The sequence below is a fragment of the Anolis carolinensis genome, chromosome 5 (assembly GCF_035594765.1).
Source record: "Anolis carolinensis isolate JA03-04 chromosome 5, rAnoCar3.1.pri, whole genome shotgun sequence".
NCBI lineage: Eukaryota > Metazoa > Chordata > Lepidosauria > Squamata > Dactyloidae > Anolis > Anolis carolinensis.
Genome location: NC_085845.1, coordinates 88,828,419 through 88,842,453, shown reverse-complemented (window position 1 = coordinate 88,842,453; position 14,035 = coordinate 88,828,419). Strand labels below are relative to the sequence as shown.

Sequence of the window (14,035 nt, the reverse complement as noted above, 5' to 3'; positions counted from 1 at the left end):
AGTTCAAATTTTGGCGGTAACCACGCCCCCCTTCCCAAGGGGCATATAAGGCAGCCCCAGGCGCCCGCTCTCCAGTTCCTTTTTTTCCGCCGCAAGGTTCACTTCGGACTCTTCGCATGTCTACTACTCGTTTCAAACGCTGCACGCAGTGCGCTGCTAAAATTCCTGATTCAGACAGCCACGCCAAGTGCCTCTTCTGTCTTGGCGAGGCTCATGTGGTCGGTACCTGCCGCTTCTGCCTAGCTCTCACGGCTCAGGCCAGAAAGAACAGAGCCGCTAGGCTCAGAGCGGCGTTCTACGAAAGATCTCTCGCGCCAGAACCGACTCCGTCGACGTCGGGTACGTCGTCGTCTTCAGCTCTGAGAGCAATGTCGGCGCCACCAGCTAAGCCTCCGACAGCTAAAGCCTCCTCGGTCTCGTCCAGGGCGTCCAGGACCTCCAGGGCCGCTAAACCGGTCAAGCCACCGTGTACTGTGACGACGGCTACCGTGTCGACCCGCTCCGGAAAGGTGGGGCCTTCCTCGACGTCGAGCTCTCTGGCTTCGGTGACCTCGATCCGCTCTCGTATCGGCTCCCCTCTGTCCTCCTCTGCTATCAAAATAGCCTTTAAGAGGGCTCACGAGGAGTCTCGTCGAGCGCAATCTGACTCAGCTGTGGTTCCTCCAACACCAGGCAAATCCTTGAGGGTTGCGTCCAAGCAACCGCCGACAAAAAAACGGCTGACTCAGCGCTCCTCTTCCTCGGCTTCCTCAAGGAGGGACCCGCCGTCCTCCTCGGCAACCTCCTCGAGAAGGTCTTCTCCAATTGTGCCAGCCCAGAGGCCTAGAGATGTTTCTCAATCTCCGTTGCACCCCCTGTCTGACGGGGAGCTGCAGGACTCACCCCACCACTCTACCCAAACGGTGGTCAGGGTGCCGGTGCCGGAGCCTCTTGCGCCGCCTCACTCTTCGCGCCAACAGCTCTTCCCTCCCACCTCGACACCGGAGCGTGGCAGACAAACGGCTCACCTGGCTCGAGCAGCCCAGGCCTCAGCCTCTAAAGATCCTCGGCTCCCGGCCCTCTCTTCCCGTGAGGCCATGCCTCCCCCCGAGACTGTGCTTTCTTCTCCCCCTCAGTCCCCCCAAGGGGCTGAGGAGGAAGATGTTGACATTGACCGCCCAGACTCTGTCCTCTCGGCTTCGGTAGTCTCTCTCGGACTCGACCTCTCTCCTCCTCACGATGCGTATGAGGCGGACCCGCCTTCTCCTACTGACAATATTCGTGCTTTCTCTGATCAAATGGTCAGAATGGCCGACGCCCTGGGTTTGGAGATCAAGCAGACTTCCAAAGCAGTGTCTGATCCAGTTTTCAAAAGGGTGCAGGCCCAAGCTCCGCCGGCCACGCTACTCCCTTTCCTGCCTTATCTCTTGGACGTTACCCAGGCTTTCTGGAAAACCCCTTCCTCCATACCCCCGACCTCGAAGAGGATCGAGACTTGGTACCGTACCGACGACGATACCTTGGAGTGGCTGAAACACCACCCCGACCCCAACTCCCTGGTCGTCAAGGCCTCCCAATCCTCAGGTCGTCAGTCGAACACTCCGGCCGACAGAGAAGGGAAGCGCTTTGATGCTGTGGGTCGAAAGCTTTACTCCGGAGCCCTTTTACTTTGCCGGATGGCAAACTATGGAGCCTGCATGGGTGCCTACCAGCAGATTATCTGGGAGAAGGCACAACCCTTCTTCGCTAAACTGTCAGACGAAGACCGCTCCGTCCTTACCACCCTCCAACAGGAGGCTGACTCGCTTGCCCACCATCAAATCCAGATGGCGAAACATACCGGGGACACGGCGGGCAAGATGATTGCTCACGCGATCGCCATCCGTCACCACGCCTGGCTGAGGTCGTCAGGTCTCTCCTCATCTTCCAGACAGGTCATTGAGGACCTCCCCTTTGATGCACTCGGACTATTTAACTCCGGTACCGATGACAAACTCAAGTCTAATCATGACTTTAAAATTCTTGCGTCTAAATGTGGCGACCAACCGCAGCCACAGCGCACCCGCTGGTTCCCTCACCGCTTCCGTCGCTTCCCGCCGCAATCCTTCTGGCACCAATCTTTCAAGCGCCCCTCGGGCTCGAGCAATCAAAGCCATCACCAACCCCGTCGGGGACCTCATCCACAAAAGCAACGGGGTCGAACCACCCCCGCTCCTCCGCAGGCTAACCGGCGTACCTGACGCCATCCCTTTTTGCCAAAGCTCCTCGTCCGCTACCGATGTAGAGCCCACGCTGCCTCGACCCTCCTGTGCCTTCGCCGACCGCCTGGCCCCCTTTTACAATCAATGGGAGTCCATCACTTCAGATGCTTGGGTTCTTCGCATTGTCCAAGAGGGCTACGCCTTAGAGTTCACAGAGCTCCCACCTACAGGTCATATTCTCTCTTCAACTCCTTCTCCAGAGATACTGGCCGAAATCGATGCCCTCCTGGCCAAAGGGGCCATCCGTCCCTCTCCTCCTGAACTGGACCCTCAAAGTTTCTTCTCCAGATACTTTACAGTCCCGAAGAGGGGGGGCGGGCTACGCCCCATTCTGGACCTAAGGGCCCTCAATATCTTCATTCGCCCTTCCAAATTCAGAATGGTCTCTATTGCCTCTATTCTCCCGATGCTGCAGCTGGGAGACTACTTTGCCTCCATAGACTTACGAGACGCCTACTTCCACGTGGCGATACGGGAGGCTCACAGACGTTTCCTCTGTTTCAAAGTCCTTGACCAAACCTACCAATTTACCGTTTTACCCTTCGGTCTTGTCACGGCTCCAAGGGTCTTTACCAAAGTCGTCGCCGCCGTAGCGGCCCACCTCAGGCTGCATGGCATCACGGTCTTTCCTTATCTGGACGACTGGCTTCTGGTCGGGCCTGACCCTGTACTTCTCGAAAGCCACGTCTCCTTCACGCTGCGTCTCCTAAACTCTCTCGACCTTCAACTCAATGCCGAGAAGTCAAATCTCTCCCCGTCGACCAAAATCCGATTCATCGGAGCTCTCTTCGACTCCGTCACAGAGACTGTCTCGCTACCGCTCGACAGATTCCTAGCTCTCCGCCACCAGATCGCCCTATGTCGATCCGCCCGGAGGGTCCGAGCCCGTGCCATTCAAGTCCTTCTAGGCCATATGGCCTCCACGGTTCTCACGACCCCCTTCGCCAGGCTGCGTCTTCGGGTTCTACAAAGGTGGTTTATAGACACTTTCAAGCCGCTCTACCACCACAACTCCAAGTACTTGTCGATACCGTCAAACGTTCGCCAATCCCTCTCATGGTGGACGTCTCACCGGAACGTGTGCAGGGGTCTTCCATTTCATCCAACCCTACCTTCAATAACCATAACCACGGACTCCTCCACCTACGCTTGGGGAGCCCACATGAGCGGCCTGACGGTCCAAGATCTTTGGTCCCCATCCGAGAGGACCAACCACATAAACTTTCTCGAGCTTCTCGCCATCCTCAAAGCCCTGAAAGCTTTCTCCCGCCTCATCTGCCACAAATCCATCCTCATTCAATCGGACAATCTGGTAGCAGTGTTCTACATCAACAAACAGGGCGGTACGGGTTCGAGAAAGTTGATGCACCTGTCCTCCCGCCTCTGGCTTTGGTGCATAGCCCACGACGTCCAGGTTTCCGCGATTCACCTTCCGGGTGCCCAAAACGACTTGGCAGATGCCCTCAGCAGGATGACATCCTCCTCTCACGAGTGGAAGCTCGATCCCGAGATCCTCCACAATCTGTTCCTCGACTGGGGGCGACCTACTCTGGACCTTTTTGCCTCCCCCCAGAACGCTCAGCTACCCCGCTACGGAGCGAGGCTTCCCCCGAACTCCTTTCCCGGCTGCCTAGGGGACGCCTTTCTGCTAGACTGGTCAGCGGAGATGCTTTATCTTTTTCCCCCTATTCCCCTCATACCGAAAGTCCTCGAAAGACTCCTCTCGATCTCGGTCACAGCGATTCTCATAGCTCCGGCCTGGCCCCGCCAACCGTGGTATCCAGCCCTTCTTCGTCTCTCCAGAGGAACGTTTCGCCCTCTGCCTCCCTCGCCGCACCTTCTCTCGAGAGAGGACGGTCAAATTCTTCACCCGGACCTTCCTTCTCTTCATCTCACTGCGTGGAGGATTCTTACCTAACCTCCCTTCCGCAAAACCTCAGGCAGCCCATAAGCCGTCTACAACCAAAGCTTATACCTACAAACTTTCTCGCTTTCACGCCTTCCTTCGATCCCGTAATATCGACTCCTTTCCAACCTCGGTATCGGTGGTCCTCGACTTCCTTATGTCTCTCGTCGAGAGGAAACTCTCTCTCGCTTCTATTAAGGCTTACCTCGCAGCTCTCTCCTGGTCTTTTCAACGCCATGGTCAGCCGTCTCTCTTCTCTCACCACCTGATCAAAACATTTCTCCGAGGCTACAACAACATCTGCCCACCGTCGCTACCACCTACGCCGGGCTGGAACCTCGAACTTGTACTCTCTCAACTCACTTCTGCTCCCTTCGAACCACTAGCCTCAACTGATCTCCGCTTGCTTTCGTGGAAACTGGCCTTTCTAGTGGCAATCACTTCGGCACGACGGCCATCCGAGCTTGCTGCTCTCAGGGTCGATGAGCCTTACCTACGTTTCCACCACGACCGTGCTGTCCATCGCCCGGACATTACCTTTCTCCCTAAGGTAGTGTCAGCTTTCCACCTCAATCAAGACATTGTTCTACCAGCTTTCTTCTCTAACCCCTCCTCTCCTCTCGAGCGAAAACTGCACCTTCTCGACGTTCGCAGGGCGCTCCTGTTCTACAAGGACCGTACCAAGGGCATCCGTAAGACTCAGAGACTCTTTGTCGCCTATGCCCCGGACAAGTTGGGTAATCCCATCTCCTCCCAAAGGTTGTCCCATTGGATTGCTCAGGCCATTGAGTTGGCTTACGAGCTGGCCAAACGCCCTCCCCCTCCATCCATCCGTCCGAGATCAACGAGGGGCCTTTCGGCTTCGACCGCCTTCCTCAGAGGTATCCCGCTTGACTCCATCTGTAAAGCGGCAATCTGGTCGAACCCACTTACGTTTCTCTCACTACAGGCTAGACAATAAAGCCCTAAAAGACTCGGCCTTCGCAATATCAGTACTCTCATCTTGCCTATCCTGACTCTCAAACGTCCTTCTTCTCCCTATACTCACCCGCAGGTGACTCTCTATACCTCTCCTTCAAGTTATGGGCCAGTTTTTCTCCCCATACCTACCTCTGGGGATATGCTTTTTCCCTGATTGTGTTGGGCAGTTGCTCTGTAACACTTTATTGACTCTGATGGGTGTGTCAAGTTGTGTGATGTTTTTCCCCTCTTCCCTTGGGAGAGCGTTTATATGCACTGTACTCAATTTCTGTGTTTCTATTACGTTTATTCAGTATTTCCTAATATGTTCTGTTTTCTTGTACTATGCTCATGCTGGCATTGCACTGGTCCTTTCGGACAACTTATTGCACTGGTCTCTTGGGACTGTTATCTCAATGTGTCCTAATAAACTTATGTTTGGACATTCACTGGTTGTCGAGTTTGCCTTGTCCCACCATCCGGGACCTTAGCGTGTCAGTCTCCATTAGTGTGCATTCACAGAGTACACGAAGAAAACGGACAGGTTGCTTACCTGTAACCATGTTTCTTCGAGTGTACTCTGTGAATTCACACAAACCCGCCCTTCCTTCCCCTCTGGCAAACCTCTCCCTTTCTCGTTGCCTTGGCGGCGTAGGAACTGGAGAGCGGGCGCCTGGGGCTGCCTTATATGCCCCTTGGGAAGGGGGGCGTGGTTACCGCCAAAATTTGAACTTCAGCTTGGAAGAGTTTCTGTCGGAACCTGCGCAGGCGCAGCTTCTCCATTAGTGTGAATTCACAGAGTACACTCGAAGAAACATGGTTACAGGTAAGCAACCTGTCCTTATCTGCTTTGAACTGGATTATATGGCAGTGTAGATCATATAATCCAGTTGAAAGAAGATACTCTGGATTATCTACTTTGATAATTTGGATTATATTGCAGGGTAGATCCAGCTAGAGAGTGAGTGCCAGTAAAAAAAAATATCCAGTTCTAACAATCTATACAAATAAAAATGTAATGTCTGTCAGTGAGGGACCCTATATCTCCCAAACTACTCCATCGAATGCTATGAAATTCGGACATAACATAGCATTCAAACAGCCGTGTGTTCAAAACCTACTCTCACAAACTTGAAACACCTGAGAAAGGTAAAATCATATTCAAATCAACAGCCAATCAGTCTCCTCCTCCCTTAACTACCATCCTAACAGATGGCTCCTCCCCTTAGCAATGGCCAAGCACTCCCCTAGCAACCACTGTTACAGACGGCTCCTCCCCTTAGCAATGATGCAAGCAACAGCCAAGCAGTCTCCAACATTTAGCAACTGGTGTGGGTGGGGCCACAAGGAAAGGCTAGACTCACCTCCTCTCCACTCACAAGGAGTTATGCGAGGCCAAGGCTCTCAGGCCTAGCCACAGAAAGGGTATCAGGAGCAACTTTAGAAACTGCAAGCCACTTCTGGTGTGAGACAGTTGGCCGTCAGCAAGGATGTTACCCAGGGGACACCCAGATGTTTACCATCCTGTGGGAGGCTTCTCTATATACAGAGTGTTTGAAAAAGAACTCCCTAGTTCCCATCAATTTATACTTAAAACTAGGGAGTTCTTTTTCAAGCACCCTGTATATCTGTGGAAGATCCAGGGTAGGAGAAAGAACACTTTTCTGCTACAGACAAGTGTGAATGTTCCAGTTGGCCAACTTGATTAGTATTACATAGCCTTGCTACTTCCTGCCTGGGGGAATCCTTTGTTGGGAGGTGTTAGCTGGCCCTGGTGGTTTCATGTTTCGTATTCCACTGTTTTCTGAGTGGTGTTCTTTATTTACTGCAAGAAATATTGCAGTTGGCCAACTTGATCAACATTAAATAGCCTTGCTGCTTCTGGTGTGAGAGAACTGGCTGTCAGCAAGGATGTTGCCCCAGGGACACCCACATGTTTTACCATCCTGTGGGAGGCTTCTCTTTATTTGTCTGTGGAAGGCCCAGGGTGGGAGAAAGAACTCTTTCCTGAGTTTTTTCCCCCCCCATTGAACCAGACTGGACCACAACAACTTGTGCTGGGTACAGCTAATATGCATATATGAAATGAAACCAGCACTCCAGGGAAGCCTTAGGATATTTTTTTTTCTTTCACCAGCCCCCACTTTTCTTATAGTTTCCATTTTAGTGGTCAAACATAGACTTTTTAAAAACGTGATGAAAGGAGCATATGAGATAGGCTAAATACATTTTTCTCTCTGTTCTACTGTTCACATGTTGTCCATCCTCCTCCTGATTTTGTCAAGTCTAACGTGTAAGCCTCCTTGTTTTTGAGAAGTTTACGTAGTGAAGTGGGAAATTTCATTTCAGTCACAGATTTAAATTGTGCTTCAGCAGCACCTTGTGTTAAATCACTTTGGCTTTCAATCTTGTATAGATATTTTGGGGAAAAAAGTCCCATAAAATTTAGAGAAATTAACTTCTGACTTCACATGCTTAATACAGTAGAGTCTCACTTATCCAACATTCGCTTATCCAACATTCTGGATTATCCAATGCAGTCTGCCTTTTAGTAGTCAATGTTTTTGTAGTTAATGTTTTCAATACATCATGATATTTTGGTGTTAAATTCGTAAATACAGTAATTACTACATAGCATGCGTACTGAACTACTTTTTTCTGACAAATTTGTTGTATAACATGATGTTTTGGTGCTTAACTTGTAAAATCATAACATAATTTGATGTTTTGTGGGCTTTTCCTTAATCCCGCCTTATTATCCAATATATTCACTTATCCAACATTCTGCCGGCCCGTTTTTGTTGGATAAGTGAGACTCTACTGTATGTGCATTAGTAAACTTAGCAGTGTAACTAGTAGTGAACATTAAATTAGGTTAATATTAATTCCTTGGTCCTGGCCTATAAAACACTGAAATGAGTCCAAAATCCAGTTTTGACACATGATTTTCATGAGCAACAGCACTGATTTTATTTGATCTTCTGCCATTGAAAATGTTACACACTAAAAAACTGTATTTCCTACAATACTTTCTTTTTCTGGGAGCCCTAGAAAAAGGGCTTCCAGAAACTGCCCTGGGTGGGCATTTTTTGCTCTCAAGTAAAGCTATTCGGGAATTAGCTAGTTATTTGGGGCTGAACACTACAATAACCTTTTCTTTTCAAATTATATAATGTAAAATAAAAATGTTCCACTGGCATATTCTTCTTTGGGGGAAAAACAGTAGCGTGTACATTTTGTTGCGCTTAACGTGTGGGAGGATGGCAAGTGAAAATAGACTGCTTTGGCAACAGTGGAGAATGTGTTGGGTCTCATTAGTTACAACTGGAAGCTCTTTCTGCTGAATAATTTTGCTTAGGCTCTACAAGCCCGAGTTATGGCTCACACTGAATTGGCACGCACAGCAAGCAGTGCTCATTAGCTGAGTCTCCCTTCACTCTTAGCAGTGTGGAAACTCAAGCCAATCTGCTTGTTCTCTGTTTCATATTCATGATCCTTTCCCTTCTAAAGGTTGATTGACAATTTTTGGGTAGACGTCCGATGTCTTCACATCAAGCGTGTGACCTCAATTCACCCTCTGCCTGCTCCCCTCTGTCAGTTGAGCCTATTGTGATCATGCATTATTCATACAGTCTATATTGTGTTATGATGAATTGTCCTCTTGGGAATTTTAGAACATCTTAATCCCAGTCTGAAAAGGACTCTGTGCAATAAATAATTGACAAGCGCCTCGGTTAAATGGGAGTGGATGAGCCAATGTGAGTTTTTGACACCTTATACTAAATGAAAAGTGGTCAATCTTTGAACAGTTTCCAGCTCCCATTTTGATTTGCACTGGATATTTTTTGTGTGGAGATGCCTTTTGACATGAAAGGATGAAGGAGTCATGGCGACTTTTGTTTTCTTTGTTCTGAAATCAGCAAGTGAAATCTGTTCTTTTCAAAGCATAATTGTTTAACAAAGCCAGCCTGCTAGTTGCATTTTGACAAAACTGGGGAAAATACTGTTGCCATGCAGGTGGAAATGCTGATCTGTGCATGCTCACCTCAAAAGGGTGCAGGGAAAACACATGAGTAGAAGAGGCAAAGTGGGCAGAAAACGCACAGAGACACTCACATAATCTGTGGAAAGACAGCTCCTGGTCTACCATTCAGGCATGATGAAAGGGATTATGACTGTATGTCGATAGAGCATGAAGGAACTCAAGTCATATAGAATAATATTATAGCCCAGCTCCCTTCAAAGCCACAGAAATAATAATAATAATAATAATAATAATAATAATAATAATAATAATAATAATAATAATAATACACATACCGGAGAAACCAGTGCAGGTGGTCCTGGTGGTGATTGGCACATTGGGTGCTGTGCCAAAAGATCTCAGCCGGCATTTGGAAACAATAGACATTGACAAAATTATGATCTGCCAACTTCAAAAGGCCACCCTGCTGGGATCTGCGCGCATCATCTGAACATACATCACACAGTCCTAGACACTTGGGAAGTGTTCGACTTGTGATTTTGTGAAATGAAATCCAGCATATCTATCTTATTTGCTGCATCATACAATGTCAATAATAATAATACACATTATTTATATTCCGCCCTTCTCCCCTAGCAGACTCAGAGTAGATTACAGCATTTACATACATAGGCAAACATTCAGTGCATTTACAATCACATGAGACACACATACAAATTTTAAATAAATATTAAGCATTAATTTTTTAAAAAACAATTACAATTATTGTGGAGACTCATCAATTAAATAGTATATTTTACTAAGTTCAGTTGTCAGTGATAAACATGAGCCAGAGAGAAAATTAAGAGAAGTCTCCACTAAATGAAACAAACAAAATAAAACAAAACAAAAACAAAAGTCCCCACTAAAGCCCAAAGGAACAGAGTCGAAAGTTGAGTGTCAGCAGAGAAGTCAGCGGCCCCAATCCAAGCCAGCCCTGGTTTCATTATTAAGTTGATGGTTAAAGGGGGGCTGGTTGGTAAAATTCCCCAGTACTGTATTCCTATAAGGTATCAGTGACTTGAAGTAACTTTGGGCAATGGCTACCTAGCAGTGAGGTCACAGCATGGTAGCGGGAAATGGCGGCGATAGTAGAGCGGCAACAACTTCTCCAGATCGATGCCGGGCAGTGAGCTCAGGAAAGCCACCGGGTCATAGCACTCGTTGCTCTCGTGGGTAGTTGGCTCTGCGTGAGACCATAGGTGCCCCAATGGAATCAGGCCTTCAGTAGAATGCTAATCAGCTGGGCAGCTGATGGAAAAGGCTGCCCTGGAGCAGTTAAAGATGGTGGGAGGGTCTCCCAGCATCTGTTGGAGAGTGCCTGGTTGGTAGACTGGCTCCCTCGCACTCAGCGTGCAGTACTATGCAGAACCAGCCAACAAAGTGATGTGGCAAAGATGTAATAGCAGGAAAACATTCAGCAAATGCTGATTTAAACCCTATCTTGATGAGGAAAATGTTTTGCATTCCTTAGTGGAAGAAATGTTAATTTAATGAAAAACATACCACTGAGTATAACCATCAAGTAACATCTTGACAACAAAGGGCATTCTTTCACATGTGGAAAAATGCTTACCATGGCATAGAAAGAGAACAAAAAGAGGGAATCTTCACCAAAAACACAAAAACTACTGAATTGATCAGCTTTAGAGCTTCTCCAAAATGGTCTGGTTTTAGGATGTTTGTCTAGTGGGTGTTGTGGTTTGAGCATTGGACTATGATTCTGGAGACCAGGGTTCTTTACCCAGCCATGAAAACCCACTGGGTGACTTTGGATGAGTGATACTCTCTCAGCTTCAGAAGATGGCATGTATAAACCACTTATGAACAAATCTTAGAGTTACCATCAGTTGGTCAAGACTTCAAGACACACATTAACAAAGGTTGCCATTTGTTCCAGTTCTTCTTAGTGCCAATGCAGTTTTGAAAGGATAACAAATTTGATTGTCTGCTTGGAGATTTAGAGAGCTCACTGTAATTGGGTGTTTGGTTTTACAGAATCCCAGAGAGAAGGAAGCTTAGATTTGGAGGGTAAACGTTCAAGATCTGGCACAGGTGTAATATTGGCTTCCAGTGAACAGTTGTGTGCAAATTCAAAGCCAGATGTGCAGATTTCCCTACCTCGGTCTTCTTGGCCTGGTATTGTTCATAATCTTCTGAGTAAAATAAAGATGAACAGATCACCTCAAGATTCCCTTTTTGGGGCACTGTGATTTAATACATTAGAGCAGTGGTTCTCAACAGTGACTAGCTGTTAGGATTTCTGGGAGTTGAAGGCCAAAACATCTGGGGATTCACAGGTTGAGAACCACTGCACTAGGGCCTTTCTGTAACCTGGAAAAGTGGTATAAAAACAAGAAGTGAAAACTGCAGCAAAACTAGACATGCACAGAAAGCCAAGAATAAGACTAAAAATTGGGAAATTGCCTAAAAGTACCCTTTAGGGCGTATCTACATTGTACAATTAATGCAGTTTGATACCACTTTAATTGCCATGGTTTAATGCTATGGGATCATGGGATTTTACAAGATCTTTGGCCTCCTCTGTCAAATAATGCTATCAAAGAGTGTTCTCAAATTATAAATTCCAGAATTCCATAGCACTGAGCCATAGTAGTTAAAGTGGTATCAAGGTGCATTAATTTACAACATAGGTGTGCCCACTAAAATCTGGAATGGAGAGTGAGAAAAATTATAGGCATATTCTTTATATTTACGCTTCTGCAAGCCATGCTTACCACAAGTTGAAGCCTGATATCTCAAGGACATGTTGAATGTTGACAACTACCTTTTAAAAGAGCCACATTTACCTATAAACTTTTTTTTAAAAAATAGTAGCAGATTGTCATGTCAAAGTATTCATTTCCCAGAGGCAAGCCTTCAGATTTAATAGTACACTTGACTAGTGCTCTTCACAGACTACTTCTGCACATTTAAGTCATGGCCACTGTGTCAAACCTTGCCAGAGAGCAGTACCTTCTTCTTTCCTTAACTGTCATCTCCTACTTTAATTAAACACAAACCAACCCTTCTTGAGATAAAAAGCTTGCCACACTTCATGTCAGAAGCTCAGATTGACAATGTAAAGTCAGGGTGTCATTATAATTTAGACAGTTTGAGTCTCTTTTTTGAGGCTGTCTGTTGCACAGAAATCTTGGGGTGAATAGATAAGAATTATTCTCAGGAACAGTCTGGAGGAAGTGTTTATCTTCCTACAAGTGGAGTAGCATCATCGAGTTATCCTTGGTTCTGGTTCGATCTATCTGTCTATCTATCTATCTATCTATCTATCTATCTATCTATCTATCTATCTATCTATCTATCTATTATCTATCTATCTATCTACCTATCTGCTGAACAAACTTTTTGGCCTGTTTTATACATGGGTAAAGGATGTACCAGTATGTTCCATTCCCTCCAGCTGTCCTGATTTGGCAGAAACAATTTTGATTAATTCTCTGTTGTTTCACTTTTCCAGATGCTTTAAAAATGCTCTCTCTTACCAATTTCCAACTTAGTTTGCTGATATACGTATGAATTATTTTGCCTGCATTGTTGTACACTATGATCCTGTATCCAAATAAGATATGTTACCCAACTTTGCATGGATACATGAAACTCTTGTATAGTAGTGAACTATTCTTTTCAATAGGATGATTGATGGAGATACCGAGAAGGGGATGTTGCTTGTACAGGAAGCCGCATGTGAATTACATCAAGTGAAACTATGGATAAATGAAACATGGGTCACACTGTACTAATTTCAGTTGCAGCTGATGGTTTCATGGGGGAACTAATTTTAAGAATCTAAGCTGCTGAACTCTTGGATAATGTCATTAAATAACTCTTGGATAATGCCATTAAATAACTGCCATTCTGAACCAGAATGAAGAAGGGGGCAGGAAGACATCATTCCACCATGTCTCCTGTGCCCATATAACAATATAATAATATATAATAATCATATTATACTATACTAATAATATGATATATTGTATATGCATATAATTTTAATAATATTATAATGTAATACAATATAATAATAATACACTATTATAATGGTATATTTATATTACATGCAATATTACTAATAATATTACAATATAGTGTTAGAGTACAATATAGTAATATATAATGCTTATATTGTGCTATATGAATAATATAATATCTTGTATGTACATAAGACTTGTAAGCCACTCTGAGTCCCCTTTGAGGTGAGAAGGGCAGGATATAAATGTCACCAATAAATAAATAAATAAAGTTCTGACTAAAATCCAAAGAAAATTACTGCACTGACATGAGAATAAAACCTCAGTAAGCTTTATTTGCAAGAAAGAAAGAAAAGAGAGAGAGAGATAAAAAAAAAAGAATAACAATATGCTAGCTCCATAAATCAGGGTGCTAGTTGACTTAAGGAACGCCATGTATAAAGATTGGCGGCATTCTGCTCATCATTCAAACATGTGATTTGATCAAAGACGTTGAATTCCATGTCTTCCAGTAGCTTTCTGCTCTTCATCCTTCCCTAAAATTCTCCATGCTATGTTGGAAGAGGGAGGAGTAGAAGTTACTGGAAGACATTGGATGGAAGATCTCTGCTCAAATCACAACATTTTGGAAGATGAGCAGTGATGCATGCAAATAGTTGTATACCACTGTTGGAAAAGAATGATCTGCTTGATAGTGGTAAGACATACAAGAGAAACTTGGCTGTATCTGAATGATTCAATTGACTCACAGTGTGCTTAAGAGACTAGCAAGGCTAGTTTGTGAAGGAGGTGTATACATGTCAGAGGGTTGCAATTTAGCACCTTAGGAGTCATTCTACATCCTTAATAACTGGATACCTCTGGGGTTGCTGGATTGCTTCCTGTTATGCCACTTCTTTTTCTATACTTTCTGCAT

General features: G+C 45.8%; 1 protein-coding gene across 5 annotated transcripts in view; it reads left to right on the top strand.

The window, feature by feature from the left end:
• Positions 1-14,035, top strand: part of cacna2d1 (calcium voltage-gated channel auxiliary subunit alpha2delta 1) — a 574,720-nt gene that overhangs the window by 259,432 nt on the left and 301,253 nt on the right. The window lies entirely within an intron of this gene.